Source organism: Protopterus annectens, chromosome 10.part0 (assembly GCF_019279795.1).
Source record: "Protopterus annectens isolate FY-2018-M chromosome 10.part0, PAN1.0, whole genome shotgun sequence".
Classification (NCBI taxonomy): domain Eukaryota; kingdom Metazoa; phylum Chordata; order Ceratodontiformes; family Protopteridae; genus Protopterus; species Protopterus annectens.
Window position 1 is genome coordinate 70,888,997 of NC_056744.1, and position 19,771 is coordinate 70,908,767.

The following is a 19,771-nucleotide window of genomic DNA, read 5'->3' on the forward strand; positions in this document are numbered from 1 at the left end:
TCTCAGGGAACTTTGAATAGAAGCAATGGTAACCAGTTGAATTTGGATTCTTTGGATGAAATACGCCAAACGAACAACACGAACTCTATTAGAGAGGGAATTTGCACTTTCAACCAAAACTGTGACCATTTGAGTGACTGGAAGAAAACGGAGTATGGTTTCTTTAAAAATGGAACTGTTGATACAACGAATACATTGGACTCGAGGTTAGTATCCCTAGAGACTAAACTTTATAAAGTTGGGGCTCTGCAGTGTGACAACACATATCTCAAAGAATGTGTGGAGAAGAAAAGGGTACCAAAAGGTTTACGTATTTTTAAATTTCCGAATGGCCTAAAAAAGGGGCAACCTGAGGTTGGTGAACTGTTGGAGATGTTCGATAGGCACGGTTTGGAACTGTTGGATTTTATCATAAGAATTAATACTAAAAGAATTGATGGACTTTTAAATGAAATAGATGAATTTAATAACTATATCTTGAATTATGTCAATTTTAATAGAATTAATTTCAGATATAACAATATTTTTGATAAAGTTGAATATGATGTTGGCATGAATATAGATAGAAAAAAGAAGAAATTGCTTAGGGATGATTATGAATACAAACATAATATTGCATATCCCTTGCCTAAGGCATACTGTGATGGTGAGAACATTACTGGTCGCACTCAGACTAATGAGGGTGTAGCAAGAGTTCCAATGCATATGGATAGGCAGGGGTTGGTTAATAATCATTATAATTCTGAATTTCCCCCTTTGAGAAGATCTGCTTGTTTACAGCACAAAAATAGTTATAGGGAAGAACAAGTTTTTTTAGGAGCTCAAGGGGGTGGGGGGAGGAAAAACAGCTACAGGGACAAACGGGTTGGAAAAAGAACAGCTATCCCCAGTCTTAATTAGTGATCAGGATTTAGAACTTGTAGACTCAAGGGTTATTACGTCTGAATTGGATGGTTTGATTTTTACATACAAGGGCTTTAGGATTTTTAATTATGCAGGCATCAATATTAATGAAGATATGTTTAATTTATTTATGAAAGGTATAAAATTTGTACCTTCTAAAAACGTTAATATTAGTAACACATTAACTGAGTTAAAGCTCTTTGTAAGGAAATTAAATTTGAGCCTTTTATATAAAGACTCTACCCGTGAGACCTATACTAATGGAACTTCTTTATGCTTGAAAAAGAAGAGCTGTTTCAATCCCCCTTTACACCCCCTGTTAAACACCTTTGAAAAAATATGTTGCCAGGAAATATATCATAAATTGAAGGAACATATCCAAAATATTTTAATTTAACTAGGACTGAGAAATTACTTTTGGAACAACTGAGAAGTAATGACAACTTAAGGTTTATGAAACCTGACAAGGGGGGAGGCATGACCGTCGTAAATAAGGTTGATTATAATAATAAGATTTTTAGTATGTTGCAGGATGAAACTAAATAAATGTGTGTCGAAGAATGAAATCAACATATCTTATAGGAAGATCAGATTATTATTAGAAGATTCATTACTTCAGGGTGCAATTAATGAAGAAATGTATAATTGTTTGTATACTGAACAACCTATCATTCCTATTGCCTTCGGGATTCCCAAGACACATAAAAATGTAAGTGACCCACCTTACCAGTTAATTATTGCTGGTAATAACAGTGTTACATACCCTTTAGGGGTGTTTGTGGATCGTATTGTTAGGAAAAGCTTGGCTCCCATTGAGCATATATTGATTGATTCCTGGGATTTCTTAAAAAGAATCAAACATGAATATTATGGTAATGAAGTGTGTGTTTTCTACTATTGACGTGGTTGATTTCTTTACCTCCATTCCCCATGAGAAGGGCTTAGAGTTCTTCCATGAGGCATTGGTTGAAAAAAACTTGGGTAACACTATGATCAACTTTATTATGGTCTTGATGGAAGTTATTTTAAAAAACAATTTTTTTATGTTTGAAGGGGAATTTTTCAGGCAAGTTGTTGGTGTAGCCATGGGCAACAGTTGCGCCCCCCTCTTTGCCAACTTAGTTATGTACAAATGGGAGACCAATTTTATTTTCTGGAGTACATTTTCAGATAAGTGGTTGGTTTACCTTAGGTTTTTAGATGATTTATTTATTTTATGGAAGATAGATGGTCTTCATGAATCTTTTATGGAATTTTTAAATAATAGATGCGAGTATTTTAAATTTACAGGTTCCTTCGGGTCCTCTAATATTAATTATTTAGACGTATTTTTGTACAAAGACTTTGCAAAATGTTGCTTCCAGTCTTGTATTTACAGGAAACCGACTTTTTCAAAAGACTATTTAGCTTTATCTAGTTGCCATCCCTATTATGTTAAGAGGAACATTGTGAAGGGTCAAATGGTCCGAGTTGTGAGAATGTGCTCTGATATTGATTCTGTGATTTCTGAAACGGACACGTTGGTTGATATGTTCAGAGTGAGGGGTTATCCCTTGAAGTTTGTGAATGATATCAAGGAACAAGTAGTTAATGAATGGGGTTTGAGATTTAAACCATTACTTGGTACCACCGAGATTACCCCTGTAGTTGACAGCAATAAGGGTTTGGACTATACTAAATCTATGGTGTTGATTGAGGGTGAAACTTCTTTCCATGTTAAAAATATTATCATGAACAATTGGAATATGTTCAAGTGCAATCAAGATTTAAGGTCAATTGTTGGCAACAAACCCTCTTTTACTTATAAGGTTAACAGGAATTTAAAAAGTCTACTAGAAAACCGTGGGCAGGTTAAGAAAATTAATAACAGGGGGACAACAAAGTGTGGTGCCTGTGAGTATTGCAAATATATTATTAGTACCCCTTCGGTGTTACTGGGACCCTATAATATTGAAGTAAGGTTCAGGACAGGGACTTGTAATACTTCAGGAGTTGTGTATTTAGCAGTATGCCAGTTTTGCAAACAATATTATGTAGGAAAGACGGAAAGGAAGTTATGTAGGAGGATTTATGAGCACCTATACAACATTTCTAAACATGATGAAAAGAATGCACTATTTAAGCACATTAAAGCTTTTCCTGAACATTCTTTCCAGTTTGGCATTCTCGAAGTAGTAGGTAAAGATATAAGAGGGGGTGATTGGACCAACCTACTTCTTAGGGCAGAAGCTAGATGGCAATTAGAATTGAATTCCACTGTTCCACCTGGCCTTAATGACCATGTTAGCATCAAATCAGAGCTTAAATTTAGAGCTTATAAATTGTGATAGGCATTTTATATTGGTTTTAATGTATTTTTACATATTTACACATCTATATTTTTATATTAAGTGTGACATTAGATTCTTTTTATGGTAGTTGAACTATCTATTTCATAGTAGTAAATTAATGTATACATATTATGAAGGTTTCCATGTGGCATGTTTCAGGTTTTAGTATATTTTATTATATGAACCTTATTATTATTATTATTAATGTGACAGTATATTTACAGTAACTAATACAGCATTATGGCAGTTTCTATTTCCTATTTTATTCATCATTTTTTTCTTTATGGACTTTTTCACTTTAAGAACTGTTTTAGTCTTCATGATTGGTCACCTGTTGCTTAATTGTGGGCAAGGTTTTATATTTAAGTGAGTGTTTTTTATGTAATTATTGTTCTGATGAAGTCAACTGACGAAAGCGCTTAACCATTTTGTCTTTTATTGTGAGAATAAACTTTGTTCTGTGGTTTGGAGGACTGTGGCTGCGAGGTGTATTTGTTTTTGGATATATATATATATATATATATATATATATATATATATATATATATATATGTTGTTGTGTCTTTCGGCTTATCCCGGTTAGGGGTCGCCACAGTGGAACTTCGGTCCACAAATCTTTGGTAGTGGATTTTTACGTGCCGAGTTACCAGCCCTGACGCACAACCTTCAATGAAGGCATGCTCATTCACGCATGCCTCCACACAGAAGACGCTCTAGCTGAGAATCAAACGGGACAATGTCTTGCTGTGAGGCGACAATGCTACCGCAGCACCACTACCGCGGATACATTATATATATATATATATATATATATATATATATATATATATATATATATATATAGTCCAGCACTCTTGAAAGTAATATCAAATCCTTTATTAAATATAATTCAGAAGCACAAATCCATAGAATAAGGCATGCTTAAAACCAGATCTGTGTTTTAGTAAAAGGTTTTTCAATGCTATAAAACCAAAACATTTGTCAACTTAAATACACAAACCTGTATATCATGTGATCAGTAAAGTCCAAGTATGAAATAAATATATAAAATATATGTAACAGGTGAACATTTCAAATGACAAGTAGAAATTTTCCTTAAGTCCTAGAGAGAAAATGGCACCTATATTAACAATCTAAATATATTACTTGTAGTATAAAATAGAATGTTTTCATAACAAGGACATTTTTTCCTAAAACTTTGTTGATACCTGTGAATGAACTGTTTTTGCAGTTTGGTGTTTTAAATAGGGTTTATAAAGAGAACTTCTTTCTCTGTGATACTTTATAACATTCAAATGCAATCCAATTATTTCCTTAAATGTTAAAGTTGTCTGTCCAACATAAAAATCGCCTCATTGGTACACAGCCATGATAATCTAATATGTACTATATGTAATAAAATGTTTAATATAAAAAGACTTAGTAGCATTGCCCAAGGTGAAGAATTTCATTTTACATGCATTCATACAGTAAGAACAATTCCCACTGGCAGAATATCCAAAAAGGGTAGATGAATCAGAAATCCCTCTCACTAATCTCACTTTCCTGTGATTACACACCATTTGAACTTTCAATAGCTCAAATGGATGCAGTTAGGAAATATATTTACAAAGTGACTGCCCTGCTTTAAAATATACCAATGAGTCTGCAACACCTGTTTAATTATGAAACTATTTGTGCCATGTTTAGTAACAAATCTTAGACAGCATCCCTAACTGGATGTTCCATGCTGTTAACTGGATCAAACAGATCCAAGCTTCTTTCAGAACTGGCAAAAAACTGCACCTAAATTATGTTGGTGATCATAGCCCCTTCTCTGAACTGAGATAATAGCTCCATAATTTTATTATCATATCCAGTGTGGGTACTACAAATGCATATCACCCTTTGGAACTGTGATTTCGGCATATTTTGAAAAAAGGCATTTTGGGTGACAACTATCAGCAGATAAACAGAAATTCTTGCAGAAAAGTTTTATAAAGGTTATAGCAAAAATAGTGTCATTTGGTTTCTTAGTAAACTGAATATCCAAAAATGAATAGATGTAATATCATATTCAACATTAAACTCATTAGAAAAAGTCTTCTAATTCAGATATGGTACTCCACCAGATAAGACATCAATCATCAAGGCAGTGACACCACATCTCAATTCATGAAGAGTAAGAGGTGTTAGATTGACCATAAATATGTACATCTTCAAATAAACCCATAAACATAGCTATATATGGGTCAACCTTTGCTGTCTCTCTGACTTGATATAAACAGCTCCCTTTAAAATTAGTTACAGACAACACTAATGTTTAAAAAAAACAAATAGATTAAGTGCTACAATGCTGATCTGGTCAGTTCTGTGGTGGTTTGAAGTCCCAGAAACATTGGCAGAATTAGTGCAAGCTATGTACAAGGAGCCAATGACTCATTTACAAACAGTATTTGACTGCACAGAGGGGTTCCAAGTGGGAGAAGTGTACATCAGGGTTCAGCTCTGAACCCACTGGTGGTGAACTTCATGAGCAAACGGTGGAGGGAACAGATCAATAAAGTTGCTATATGCAGACAGTGTGGCATTACAGGCAGACTCAGCAAGCACTTCAGCAAAGGATAGGAAATGGAATGTAAAACTGAGGGCATATGGGATGAAACTGAGCTGGGGGAAATCAGAAGAAGCTGAGAACTGAGACAAAAGAGAAAACAGAGAACAGGTTACCAATTTCAAGTATCTGGGATGAGTGGTTGAGGAGAGGGGAAGTCTGAAGGAGGAGGACAAAGCTAGAATCAGAGGGGCTGCAGCCAACTAGCACAGACTGTCAGCTATAGTGTATAAGAGAAGAATGGCAAAAAAGCTGAAAAGCAAGGTGTAGTGCAACCAGTACTACTGTATGGTACAGAAACCTGGGTAGTAAAGGCAGAGTAGTTGAGGAAGCCAGAGGTGATGCAGATGAAGTGCCTAAGATGTGTGGTAGGATGCACACTGTGGGGCAGACAGAGAAATGAGGACATAACAGCAAAAGCCAAAGTAGTTCCAACAGCAGAAAAAAGTCAGAGAGAACAGATTACAGTGGTTCAAGCACATGTGCAGAAAAGCAGAACACTGGTGAAGAAGACTTGGGAGAGACAGGAAGAAGTCAAGAGGAAATGAGGGCATCCAGCAAAGAGGTAGATGGATTGTGTGAGAGAAGACTTGTGAAAGTCAAGCATTAGTGTCGAAGAAGGTAGGAAAGTGGCATTGAATAGAGACAGATGGAGACAGTTGACACAACACCCCGGTCCCATGTAGAAAAATGGAAAAAAGGGGGTTGATGATGATGGTGCTGGTGATGAGGTCAAGTGCCATAGACAGATGTGGACTGTGGTATAATATTAGCTACCATGCCAAGTAGAAGATCCAGCACCTCATATTTCCTAACATCTCCCAAAAATGCATAAAAATATTCTACCTCCATGAGGCAACATATTGTCTGTAGGAGAGGTGTCTTAGTGGAACTCCTTTCTGCATTTTTGGAACAATTTTTTTAGATCACTTTTAGTGCACTTTCTTGCAAGGATGAATGATACTACTAATTTTCTAAGACTATTGAATAATATTTTGTTAGTAGATCAATAACTTCTATGTACTTTAGATGTCAAAATTCTGTGTACAAGTATTCCACATGAAGACAGTATCAGATCCGCTAAGACATTTTTAGATAGAAAGGATTCGTACTCAAATGAATTTAATGACTTTCAAACAGTTCTGCTGGAGGAGGTAATAACCAAAAATGTGCTTTACTTAAAGGGAAACTGTTACTTACAAGCCAGTGTTTTTACATGAACGGAGAAATTGTTGAACACTGAGTTGACTGTATGGAAGTTTTGTCAGATCAGGTAAGTGTGCGGATGTGGTATGTGTGTGTGTGTGTGTGTGTGTGTGTGTGTGTGTGTGTGTGTGTGTGTGTAAGTAACTCTATTTTTTAGGGTGAGGGTACAGGTATATTTGTCATCTTGGACTTCAAGGTTTTTGATTTGGTTCTGCACATGTGGCAGCTAAAAAAAGTGAAAAGGTTGGGAATAGGGTCTAAACAAAGGCGTTAAATGTTGCATGATTAAATGACACAACACAGAGGGTGCTGACAAAAGTGACACAGAATGAAATAAGTAGAGAGATTAATAGAATACTGCAGGTGTTGGTCCTAGAACTAGTACTCTTTAGAGCGTTTGATTCAGACATACATAAAAAATGAGAGAACAGGATCACCTTCCTCACTGATGATATAAAGTTAACTGCAGCAGTGAAGTGCCGGGGAAGAGTCTAAGGAACAACTCAGAAAGGCTAAACATGTAGCTTGAGAGATGGGAGGCAAGATTCAGTGAAGCCAACTACGAAGTACTGCACTGTGTCACAACTCTGGTGTGAAGAATCAGCTGTGAAGAGTAAAAGTGATGGTAGCAATACAGAAGAAGAATTCACAGGTCCCTGATTACACCAGGACTGGACTACCATGAGGAGAGTAAAACAGCAGTAGCAGCAGTCAACAGAATGCCAGAGTGTATTCTCATTGGCATAGACTCCATAAGAACCCTGGTCAAGCCATACCCTTAGTACTGTGTGCAACTCTGGAGGCCGTGCAAGGAGAGTGACATGAGGTCACTGGAAGAAGTCCAGAGGAATGCCACCAGGAGGATTTGTTTTATTTATATTTGTTTACCGGGGTAGTGCACACTGATCAATATTGACCAATTTCAGGCTCAGCCCAGGTTAAATACAAAACATTTCATGAACAAAAATACAGAAATGCAAGCAATAACATAGTTCAGATTAATTACAAAGGGAAAAAATGGTGTATATACATTCTAGTGAGTAAGCATAGTGTAATGTATAATCAGACACAGTGTAATGTACAATACATGCATTATTTTTTTAAAGTGGATCAATCTTCATTAAATCTTGAGAGAGAAGTGACTTGGAAAGGAGAAAGGTTAGGTGATATGTCCTGTGTTGCAGCAGGAGCATTTGGCTTGGATGAAGAAGTGCTTTTTGAGTTGCATTTTCAATTTGGAATAAGTGTCGATTTCCTTAATGTTGATGGGGAAAGCTTGCCAAAGAATAGGTGCCTGAGAGGAGAAAGCATGAGCAGTGCTGTGGAGTTTGGTTCTAGGAGTAATGAGAGCTGGTGCAGCTTATGAGGAGTGACTCGTGTTGTATGAGTTTTTTTTATGAAGTCTAGCTGCAAGGAGACTGTATGTGTGAAGTTGGTGGAGTTTACAGAGTTGGGATCCTAAATGTAGGTTAGATCTTTGTTTTATCGGTAGCCATTTGGCATTTTCTAGGGTGACACAGTGATGTCCACTGACAGGAGAGATTGTAATGAATTTGCATACACTGTCAGAGACAGTATGGAGTGTGTCATTATTTTTCCTGGAGGCAGAAGCAAAAACTAGATGCCCATAAGTTGAAAAGGGAGAAGTCATTTGCCAATGGTGGCACTGGCTGGCTGGGATAGGACACATGCAATGGAAAAGAAAGATTATTACCACAGACTACAGGAGCTAAGTCTCTTTTCAAAAACAGACTAGAAGGGATAGGGCAGGAGTGGAGGGTGCAGAATATGGATACAGTAAACAAAACAGAGACTTAAACTACTACCATGGACTTTCCCTGTACACGCTTTTATGATGTTTAACATCAACGGAATCACTTACATGGCATAAACCAAAATAAAGAGAATTTATTAAGCGCTTTCATCCCTCTAAATGCAGAGACTTCTTCAGAATAAAAATACATCGCAGAAATCAGTTTAAATAATGCAACAAATAAACCCACCCCTCAATCATTCAATTAAACATATCTCATTTCACTTAAATACAAACTTCACAAAATACAAACTCTTACTTAAAAAACTCTAACAAAACATTTATATAAAACTTCCAACATAAATTACAATAAATACCAAACAAAAGTTATTGTGTTTTATGCCATGTAAGTGATTCCATTGAAGTTAAACGTCGTAAAAGCGTATACAGGGAAAGTCCATGGTAGCAGTTTAAGTCTTTGTTTTGTTTATGGTTTTTTGGTTGACTTAAGGGCACTCTTGTGGTGTTTTCGAGAATATGGATACAAAATATCATCATCAGAGAGACACACAAAGGGGTCAACCTAAACAGGAAAGGACAAGAAATATACACTGCAAATTATTGGGTCCAGCTACTCTCTGGATCTGTATAATTACTTATTCATGGAGAGGGCTGTGGACTTATAGAAAGGGCTATTGGAATAACAGGTGGAGAGGGAAGCCATAGAGGTTTTCAACAAGGCACTGCATAGATAAGGAACGGACGAGAGAGTAGAGAAGATAAGTGATGGTGGGAAGGAAAAATTATGAAAAAAACTTTAATGGCAAATCACATAGGCTTACTATCTCCTGCTGCAGCCAAACAAATGCAAAACAATATAATGCTATACTGAGTGAAGTGCTTCCTTTGTACAGCACACAGATTTAGAAACTTGTCACTCCAGTGAAAAGCTGAGGCAAACTTAAAACAGAACTGCTCACATTATTGCTAGCTTTCTATTGCAAAACATGTCTAGAGATGTGTTGCATGGCCTATACTACTGTAATTGTCTCAGCAGCCCATAATTTTTATAACATGTAAAATGCTATTTTCTGAACAAGGTTATGCAACTAAGCAATCCCTCCTACTCAACTAATGGATCACTAACACAAGTGCAAACTACCTCCGAATCATTCTGATTTAGGGTCCGGGGGGGGGGGGGGGGCCAGTAGAAGAATATTTGGAATTTTTAGAACTCAAGTGGCAGATTAAGTTGAATGCCAATGTTAGTCCTGGTCTAAATGAAAGGATTAGCATTATGTCCCTGTTGAAACTTAAATCGCTGTATTTTGTGTAAGAACTACATTTTTCATGCAATAGTTGTATTTTATGTTATAAGTATAGTTGATTTGTGTTGTTTACTTTATGTGAAGCACAATGGGTTTTAAATTTTTATAACTGTATCGCTTTTTAAATAATTAATTGGTAGGATGTGAGGTAATAACTGCTGCTGGGGGACGGTATTTAAATTGAGTGATTTTGTTGTTCTATTTGTATTTATTGTTCTGAAGAAGTCATATACTTTTTGAGGAAAGCTTGTGCTTAACAATAAATTTAGAGTGGATTTACACGCACCCATGGTGCTGGTTGATCATCGACCTCATTTTGTGTATCACTTTAAGATTACTGGATTAATCCAATTCAGGTTCAGAGGGAAGCCAGAGCCTATCCCATCACTCAATGTGCACAAGGTGGAACCTTGGCTTGGACATGATGCCAGCCCATCTCACATATTCCCACACACACATACACATTCAAGCATGCCCACATAACAAGTACACCTATGGGCAAACTGGAGGGTTGCCAATTCACCTATGGCACATATTTCAGATGTGTGAAAAAACTAGGTCACATGGTAAAAACATATGCAGAGTGTGTAGAGACTCTACAAAGATGGCACACTAGCTGAGAATCAACTGGACAACTAAGCACTTAAAGCAACACCAACCACTGTATTACTTCAAACCGCATTAACGTGTGTGTAAAAAAGAAGCAATCTGGTAAGTTTACAAATGTGACAGAGGAGTATCATAGTACGTTAACAGTTAGCCATGCTGACCCACAGAGCTTGATTCTCTGATTTGGTTCCCAGAAGGGGCACTTTCTGTCATACCTCTCAACTGTCTAGATTTTTTCACAATGCCCAGATTTTGCCTCATATTTTTAGTCTGATCTTCATATTTTTGCCTGTTCCACACAAAATGTGTGGTTTTCTTGCAAATCATTGAGAACTGAAGTCAGTAAACAATGACGGACGCACATATTCTTCAGAAAATGCACATCAACACACAACCTGTTATTCTAGCAACTTTCTAAGTTTATACGAGCAATATTTAAAATCTGTTCTTATTTTGGGGCCTTTGTCAGGATTTCTTGCAGTGAGAGTTTGAGAGGTATGCTTTCTATGCATAGCAATAAAAGTCATCTCTGTTCATATAGGTTTTCAACAGTAAACCATTTTCATATCCGTACATGGGCTTGGAATATGAAACCGTAAGAGTAAAATAAATGTGCCTTATTCCACAGTGTATTCAGAAATTAAAATGCTAATCTGGAATCAAGCTTGGATGTAAATGCCATTCTACTGCAGGACACATGCTTACTTAGGGGAAGTGTTCAACATTGCTATCTCCCCTTTCCTTCCAGCTTAGCATTTACTCTTACGGTTTAAAAAAAAAAAAACAGTACAGCAAGCTCTACAAAACAGTCTACAATGGCACCTCAATATATTTTTCCTTATTAGCCACTGCCCTAGTGATCCACACCACATCCTACATATTAAAATGCAGGCCAAAGAGGGCAAGAAAAAGGGCACTCATGTCAGAAACAAGAACCGGATGTCCAACTTTATTGACTGCCTCAACTTGTCAGTTGCAATAAATGTTTAAATGTGTAAATGGCCACAATCAGATGTGGAAGATGTGTTCAAATTTTCCGCAGGATATACTCACTGAGCAGTGACCGATTACAAACTCTCATTAATTTCCGTAACACTTCAGCAGCTTTGAGCAACGTCATAATATGTGATCAACTGAGCAAGACGGTCAATGAAGGATACAAAGTTAAACAAGTTTAATGAAATGAACAGCAAATATTAGTCTGTCATTTTCTGACAGAGATTTAAAACACTATTTCTTTCTGAGGGCAAATCCATGAAAACAATTATCAGAACAAATAAATGTCTGGTAAAAATCTACCCAAGGATTAGGCAAATGTAACTGATACTACAAACAAACATTCTATTCCACAGCATAACCCTACAGTAAAGGCTGGTTTTATTATTAAATACAAGTGCAATACATAATACCTCAGATTTAAATGGGTTTAATAAATCCAGTAAAAATATTATCAAATCCTTGAGGGAGGGCAACAGCTGTTCTTTACTACATATACAAACCTTGATCAAGCAATACACTGTTAAAGCAATACCAACATAAACAATCAATACTGTAATGATGAGTTCAATGCTCCTCTTACTGTATTCATTTTTAACACACCGGTGCTGTATTATTTCTCTGTCCTGATTCTGTCAAAGCAGCATAACCATAAAATTTAATCTAATACTGCCATGTCAAGTTTAATGTTTGCACTTTAAGGAATGTTGCTCAACAACCTTGTAAATCAAACTACTGCCACATTCTTTCTCCTGTTCTGATGATAACTGTACAACAGCCCTGAAATTTACTCATATCTAGGTACAGCAGCAATCTGACAGCTAGAATGATCATTATGGGCAACTATTTTTATCCTTGTGTTCGTGAACAAGAACGTGAGTAACAGTAGATATCCAAGTAGATTACTGTTGCAGTAATACCAACGACAAGGACTTCTGCTGATGAAGGTCTGACTTCCACAGTTCAGCATCCTTTTCCATCTAGGTCAGACAGGTGTCCAGCCGTCAGAGACTTCAGCACACTCCCTGCATAAGGCCAGTATCTACCTCCACTATCTTTACTTTTCTTTTCAGGCCCAGGATAGTCATACTGCACCCTCCTAGGTATGGCCCTATGGGAAAGTGGTGAGGTCCCTATCAAAACAAAAAAGTAGCCTCTACTCCAGGAATTTAAAGAACCTGAGTTCTTCAATCTAGGCAGACCTAATCAGACCAGAGTCAGGGAGAAGGAAGGGAAAGAAAGTACAGTTGTGTACACTTACCATAAATTTGATGTTCGAGTGTATTCACTGTTGCAGTCATCACATTTGAGTTATCTGCCTGCAGGTAGCCCTCAGCCAGCCTGAATACCAGAGACTTCGGATTCCTGCATCAGTTGCTGTCTTTTCTTCCATGATGTCAGGTCGTCAGGGGGTATAAAATATGCAGCCGATGCCATTACATTAGTTTTTCTTGCCCCAGATGTCAAGTGCCCCCACAAATGGGAAGCAATATAGGTTATAGTACACCTCCATCAAAAAAGCAAATACACCAGAAAAACTTAAATATACCAAACAAGAAGGAAAGGTAGAGCCAAGAAAAGTCAGGGGGCTGGAGGGTGGGTAACCAGGGCTCCAACAGTGAATACACTCGAACATCTACATTTATGGTAATTGTACACAACTGCACTATGTTCTTCATGTTTCACTGTTGCAGTCATCACAGTTAGGTTGATTCCCAAAGCTAAGGAAGGGAAGAGGAAGTTAAAGAGCATTAGGGCCAGCTATTAAGCCCTGCAAGACTGCAGTGGCAAAACCAACTCTGGATTTAGAAAAAATAGGCATGTAGTAATGTTTGGTGAAAGTATGCACAGAGTTCCAGGTAGCAGCTTCTAGGATGTCCCTGGTAGGGACTCCTCTGAGAAAAGTTGCACAGGTAGATGCAGCCCTGGTGAAATGTGATCTTATCCCCTATGGGGTAGGTTTTCCATAGTGCTTGTAGCAGAAATGAATGCAATGGGCTATCCATTTGGAAATGGTTTGCTTTGAAATGGCCTTCCCCTCTGCCCCTGCAGCAAAACCAACTAGCAGCTGTTCAGATTTTCTAAGAGGCTTAGTCCTGTCCAAATAAAATCTAAGTTGTCTGTGCACATCCAGAGAGTGCAGTATTCGTTCCCCTTTGTTTTGTGGATTAGGGAAAAAGGTAGGCAAATGAATGGACTGATTTAGGGCCACACTAAACACCACCTTGGGCATAAAGGAAGGGTTGGACCTGAGTGAAACCCTGTCTGCATGGAAGATAATGAAGGGTTCCACTGCCATGAGGGCGTGTAATTCAGACACTCTTCTTGCTTAAGTGATGGCTAGAAGGAAGTCTGTTTGGAATTTCAACTCTGTTGTTGCAGCTGGCTCAAAGGGGGGGGGGAGCTTTTCCAATACAAAGTTAAGGTCCCAGGCTGAAGTGGGGGTCTCCTGGGGGGGTCTTAAATTTTTGGCCCCTCTAAGGAATGGTTTTAGCAGGGGGTGGGAGAAGAGGGATGGCTCAGTATTATAATGTGCTGAAATGGCAGAGGCATGAATTTTAATTCACAAGAAGGATAGGCCCTTGTGGAGCATTTATGTTAAGTAATAAAGAATATGAGGTAAGCTGGGCACCGTTGTGCCCATCCTGAGTCTGGCTCCAGGAACAGTATCTTTTCCACTTTTCAGCATAGGATTTTCTAGTACTAGGCCTCCTTGCCTCCAGAATGACATCTAGCACCTGCTTACTGAGGGATGCTATTGGAGAGCTCAAGGAATTAGCCAGGCTGCAAGGTTCAGGGTTTGAAGCTGAGGTTGCAGAATCTGGCCCGTCTGAGGCAGGTGCCATGGTTCCAGCAGTGTCATACTGCGCAAGAGGGGGTACCAGTGCTGGCGTGGCCAGTCTGCAATCAGTATTGTCCTTGGCTTGTCCTGTTTGACCTTTAGCAGAACCTTCGAGATGAGAGGCAGAGGGTAAAAGGCATAAACCAAGAGGCTTTCCCAAGTAAAGGACAGGGCATCCACTTTCCAAGCTTGACTGTGGAGAGTCCTTGTTCAGATTTTGGCCAATTGGTAGTTCTGAGGGGAGGCAAACAGGACTACCTCTGGAGTCCCCCATTTGTTCCTCAAGAGGTTGAACATTTTTGGTTCTAGTTTCCATTCATGTGGGTCCATGAGGTTTCTGCTCAAGTCATCAGGGCTTGTAGGTGCACTTGGTAGCTCGAGATTGTGTTACACAGAGCCATGGCTAGTCTGCAGAGAGGGGTAGGAGTGGGTTCCCCCCTGCTTGTTTATGTACCACATAACTGTGGTGTTGTCTGTCTTTACCAATAGTTGTCCTGGAAGAATGCGGTCTTTGAAGGCTGTCAGGGAATTCTGTACAGCTAACATTTCTTTTTGATTGATATGCAGGTGCATCTGTCTCGGGTTGATTTTCCCTGAATGCACTGCCCTGCCAAGTGAGCCCCCCCCCATGCATAGTCTGATGCGTCTGTTGTTAGGGTTTGGGCAGCAGGGGTAGAGTGAAAGGGAGCCCCTTGTTGTGGTAGCAGGCTTCTGCCCACCAAAGGAACTCTGTCGTTATACAAGAAATGACAGGAATCATTGATCCCAGGTCCTGAGGCTTTTTAGATACCATTGTAGTTTCCTGATATGCAGTCTTGCATATGAAATTAGTAAAATTCAAGAGGCTATGAACCCCAGGACTTGCAGAATTTTCCTTGCAGATAGCTGGGGTTATGTGGCCAATAGTTTGAAGTAGGTTGTCAAATAAACTTATTTCTCCGGAGTTAGGAAAGCCATCTGGGAAGTTGTATTCAAACTTGCTCCCAGGAATACAATCTGTTGGCAGGGTACAAGGTGAGATTTCTTTTCATTCATGGTGTACCCCAGTGAGGCTAGAAGTTTCTTTACGAATGCCAGATGTTGTAATAGCAAGTCCTGGCTTTCTGCCTGAATCAGACAATCATCCAAGTATGGGTATATTTGAATATTTCTCTGCCTGCAAATTACAATGGCTGGAGCTAGACACTTTGTGAATACCCTGGGCGCAGTAGATAAGCCAAAGGGAAGTGCAGAGAACTGATAGTGCATGGAGCCTGCCCTGAAGCGTAGGTATTTCCTGCAAGATTCCCTTATTGGGATATACAATTAAGCTTATTTTAAGTCTAAGGATGCCAGGCAGGCATCTTTTCCTAGCATAGGAAGAAGCTGTTGAAGTGTTAGCATTTTGAATTTTGGAATTATCAGAAAGGTGTTCAGAATAGAGAGGTCCAGGATAGGACGCCAGGAGCTGTCTTTTCTGGCTACCAGGAAAAGTCTTGAATAAAAACCTTGTCCCCTTTGTTCTGCTTGGACAGGTTGAATAGCCCTGATACTTAGAAGAGAGAGAACCGGCTTTTGAGCCTCTGCCCACTGATTTGGGGGTAGGTCTGGCCAACCGTTTGAGGTTGGTAATATGTGGAAGTAGAATCTGTATCCCTGGGAAACTATGTTCAAAACCCATTTGTCCTGGGGTAATGAGTTCTCAGTTTTTTGCATGCAGGGTGAGCTTTTCTCCTAAGGGAGCAGGCAGTTGAGTAGGGCTTGGAAGGGTTAAGGTTAAATCATTGTGCCATTTTTCCGTAGGGGGGTGGCTTACTACTCACTGCTTTGGAAGTGGGAGCCCCCCACTGCTTAGGTCTCTGCACAGCCTGAGACTGTGACCTAGGTGGTCTGATATTCCTGGGTTTGGACTGAGAAGGCCTGGAAGACACTGGAAAGGACCAATTCTTTGAAGGCCAATGCCTACTAAATCTAGGAGGCTGTACTTGTAGGAAATCTTTAACAGTTTCCATAGATTTAGCTTTTTCCTCCATCCTTTTGAGGATGACTTCTGCTTTGTTGACAAAAAGGTGGTCTTGGTTTAAGGGAGCATCCAGTAATTTAGCTTTAACATGATCTGGCAAGTTTTACTCCTTAAGCCAAGCATGCCTTCTAAGTACAGACCCAGTATCAGCAGCCCTGCAAGATGCTTCTAAAGCATCAAAACCACATTGCAAAGTATGTTTACCAACGTGTTCTACAGAATGCATTAAATCCTGTAATTCTTTGTTTTCAGCACAGTCAGTAATCAACATCATTTTCTGTTTAAGTAGTCCCATAATATGCTGCTGATACTTTAACATATGAAACTGGCAATTTAAAGCCCTAATGGCCAAAGTAACAGAAGTGTATACCTTCTTAACCTATCTGTCTAAGGCTCTAGAATCTCTATCAGAAGGGGTAGGATTTTTAGCAGCAGTAGCCTTAATACCTTTTGGTCCTTGGGAAATGGTCTCTGGATCTGCAGTAGGATTCTTGAAGAGAAACTTGTGAGAGTCAGGTACTCTGTAATACCTGTCAGGCTTTCTGGGAGCTGGAGGTAAAGTGTCTGGGAAAGAAATCTCTGTTTTGAGCATTCACGCTTTAGTGCGTTCGCGCATTATGTGTCGACGAAGAGGTGTTCGCTGAAACACCTCTTCCGTCTTTTAATATAGACCCAAAAAGAGTACCCCACCCCAGCCTTGGGTTGGCCATGGAAAGGAAAAGGAGATGGTGGAAGGGAAAGCTGTACTGCAACAGTGATCTACTCAGACATCTATTATTACAGAAAGTTCATACACAATTGTACTACCTTTTTTCAAATAGATAACTGTTGCAGGAGTACTGATTACTGGGATAACTCCCCGATCTCACAAGAACTAGGAGATGGTAGCACTGGACGAGATGGACTGTAGCAGGCCCTGTAGAATGACAGTAGCAAATGCAGCTCTCATCTTGAAAGCATCGTCTAGCTTGTAGTATTTAGAAAATGTATGTATGTGTGGAAGACCAGATGGTTCCCTCTAAAATAGACTGAGTACATACAGTCCCAAGGAAATCCACAGTAGCTGCTGGCCATCTGGTGCTGTGGAATGTTTAAGTATTCATGCATTTTTGCCTAGATGAGACTAGCAAAAACTGACACAATGTGCTAGACAATTGGATATTGTTTGTTTATGCACACCGATTTTCCCTCTTTCTCAAGGATACAAAATAAAAGCGCTAATGTTTTTGGTTTTGGTAAACAGTACAGTTGCCTGTAAATATCCAAAGAAAGTAAGATTTTTCAATTTGGGTATTAGAAAAGAAAACAGGCAACAGCTCAAAATGATTTATGGAAAACTAGGTCACTATTTTGGGTAAGCGAGGGGTTAGTTCTCAGGCTAATCCTGTCTTTGTGAGACACTAGAAAGATCTTCTTGCATAATATATCTTGTAGTTCTGCCCACTCTCTAGATGAAGTGATAGCAGATGCAACAGGTTCAAATGTAGGTTGTGTAAGATTTTCCAGAATAAAATTCAGATCTTATGGAGCAGCAACATATCTTTCTATGGTCTTAAATGCAGTACATTTTTATAAAACTGTTTAACGAACTGCAGAAGGCATATTCCTTCAGCCTGAATTTGACTAATTGTGTGACTCTGAAAAAGTCATGTAACAAGTGCTCTCTCTGAGTCTAAAAAAAGTACATGTAGATACTGCTCTGTCCCAATTAACTTTAACTCAAAAGAGTTCCCCAAGGCTCTATTTTCACCCTTCTGTTATTCTCTACATATATCACCACTGGATACTCCTCACCTTCCTTTTCTTTTGTATGCTGATAACATGGTCTTGTACCTTTCTAACCACTCATTAGCTAGATTACAAGATGAACTTCAATCCGATTTCTGCTGCCTCAGTGAATGGATCAACAAGGGAAATCTCGTTCTTAACCCATCAAAAACAAAAACAAACCAATGTTGTTCAGCACTCAACATCTAGAAAAAACATAATAAACTGAATCCCCTTCTATTCCTGGCAGAAAAAAAAAATCCCTTTTTCGGTCATACCCAACTGGAATGGGGAAAGGAATCCTACTTCTGCCTCTCTCTTGTCTCAGCAGCATCGGCTAAAAACGCCACCACTATTCAAACACTACAAAACAAAATTTGCAGATTTATCACTAATTTCCCAAACAATGAATACCACTTTAGAACTCGTTTCCCAGTTACGCAAACAGAAGCCCTGCTTCAAGGCTAACAACTGTTTAAGTTACTATATGAACATACTCTCCCGCCTTTATCCTCAAAACTAATAAGCCCTCACACACAACCTCAGAAATGTGACTCATACTGGTCCTTTAACACGTATTCCACTTCCCATACTTATTCCTCTGACCTTGTATTCTCAATTCTTGGTCTGAAACCATGGGGTTTTCCCTTAAGTGGAGTGATAAAATCTCACCTACTTAATCAAGCTAAAAGTTCTTGCAACCCAACAGGCTACATACCCTAAATCAACTAATCTCTCTCCACTATTCTAGCTCTGCTAGTTTCCATTGCTTTGATTCTCCCACTTCAGACTTCTATAGGGCAAGCTTATATACATGGCTCAATCTTTCTAAATGTAAAGCAACCCTTGTATTTAAATGTATACTGATAGATTTGCAATTTTACCCTCTCAATTTATTGGTTTACACACTTTTGTATTTATGGCATTCAACATTATTTGTATTTTATCCACTGTCACTTGATGTTTTGTTAACTTATGTACTCCATATGCGTGGTCATACTACTGACCTCAGCTAAGACAAATTGATCAGAATTTATCAGTGCTCTACCCTAGTTAAGCAAATTCAATACATGTAATAGAAAGGTTTTTTTTTTATTTTAAGTGACTTCGAATGTCTGCATTGAGACTCAGCTACATGTAAAGAACTTAAAAAAATTCTGTTTAAAACTATAAAGATAATGTATGTAAATTTTGTAATGGTTACTGTTCTGAAATATTCTGAAGGGCAATCATTTGATATTTTGATACTTAGAAGTGTGAGTTCCACAACAGTTAGACAAAAAATACAATTCAGACTTGAATATATTGAGTCCAAGATTGCAATTTCTCACCGTACTCTTTTTTTTCTCCACAGTATGGTGATCTTGAATTTAGTACACACAAGTTCTGAAGGTGTTGAGGATTACCTATCACATAGAGGGGGTGTAGGGGAGGCTTGTCCA

The 19,771-nt window shown here is 38.6% G+C and overlaps 1 protein-coding gene across 4 annotated transcripts in view; it reads right to left on the reverse strand.

Moving 5' to 3' along the window:
• The window catches only part of STX8 (syntaxin 8), a 2,187,953-nt gene that overhangs the window by 1,849,001 nt on the left and 319,181 nt on the right, over positions 1 to 19,771 (reverse strand). The gene's annotated exons all lie outside the window — the stretch shown is intronic.